Here is a 1,418-nt window from a genome sequence, read left to right on the forward strand (position 1 = left end):
TTATAGTAGAGACGGGGTCTTGCTCTTGCTCAGGCTGGTCTCAAACTCCTGAGCTCAAGCAATCCTCCCACTTCAGCCTCCTGAGTAGCTGAGAGTAGAGGCGCATGCCACCCTGCCCAGCTAATTTTTTTATTTTTAGATACAGGGTGTCACTATGTTGCCTAGCCTGGTCTCGAACTCCTGGATTCAAGCTATCCTCCTGCCTCAGCTCCCAAGTAGCTGGGAGTACAGGCATGCCACTGTACCAGGCTTAAAATATATTTTCTTTGAGGACAAGGACACGTTCTAGGTCCTATACCCTCTACCCAGAATAATGCCTACCATATAACAGGCTCTCAATATTGGGTGAATGAATAAATGAATGAATGAGTACTTTAAAACTATATGCACTGTAGCTGGACTTACTGCTGGACTTTCTTACCCAGAGGAAAGAAAGGCACACGAGGAATTCACCTAAGAATGATGTTTAGAAAGAAAGAAGTCCCTAACTACTGCAAGTTATAGAAGCAATAGAAACTCCTCAACTCTTACATTACTCCTGTTCAACACTTGGTCATATGACAGATCATTTTACCTTTTTGACTATTATTTTCTTATGTTAAAACAATCACAGTAATGTCCTTTTTCCCTGCCCCCGCCAAGTACCAAGGAGGCGGAGGGTCAGGAGCATTCAAGATTCAGCTCCACCCGACACCCACCACCATGGCCAAGGAAGGCATTGCTGCTGGAGGTGTAACAGACGTTAAAACTGCTCTACAAGAGGTACTGAAGACCACCCTTATCCATGATGGCCTTGCATGTGGAATTTGCACAGCTGCCAAAGCCTTAGACAAACACCAAGCCCATCTTTGCGTGCTTGCATCCTACTGTGATGACCCTATATATGTCAAATTGGTGAAAGCCCTTTGTGCTGAACACCAAACCAACCTAATTAAGGTTGATGACAACAAGAAACTAGGGGAACGGGTAGGCCTCTATAAAATTGACAAACGGGAAACCCTGTAAATTGGTTGGTTGCAGTTGTGTAGTAGTTAAGGACTATGACAAAGAATCTCAGGCCAAGGATGTCATCAAAGAGTACTTCAAATGCAAGAAATGAACAATTAAACTTTAGCTCATGTTACTTTAAAAAAACAAAAACAAAAAAACATGCAAAGTGGTGGCTCACACCTGTAATCCTAGCACTCTGGGAGGCTGAGGCAGGAGGATCGCTCGAGGTCAGGAGTTTGAGACCAACCTGAACAAGAGTGAGACCTCATCTCTACTAAAAATAGAAAAAATTAGCCAGGCAGGGTGATGTGAGCCTGTAGTCCCAGCTACTCAGGAGACTGAGGCAGGAGGATGGCTTGAGCCCAGGAGTTTGAGGTTGCTGTGAGCTAGGCTGACACCACTGTACTCTAGCCCAAGCAACAGAGTGA

General features: G+C 44.8%; 1 protein-coding gene and 1 pseudogene across 1 annotated transcript in view; one reads left to right on the forward strand and one right to left on the reverse strand.

Moving 5' to 3' along the window:
* The window catches only part of PCYOX1 (prenylcysteine oxidase 1), an 18,714-nt gene that overhangs the window by 10,129 nt on the left and 7,167 nt on the right, over positions 1 to 1,418 (reverse strand). The window lies entirely within an intron of this gene.
* LOC105812096 lies at positions 703 to 1,099 on the forward strand (annotated as a pseudogene).

Source organism: Propithecus coquereli, unplaced genomic scaffold, assembly GCF_000956105.1.
Source record: "Propithecus coquereli isolate 6110/MARCELLA unplaced genomic scaffold, Pcoq_1.0 Scaffold243, whole genome shotgun sequence".
Classification (NCBI taxonomy): Eukaryota; Metazoa; Chordata; class Mammalia; order Primates; family Indriidae; genus Propithecus; species Propithecus coquereli.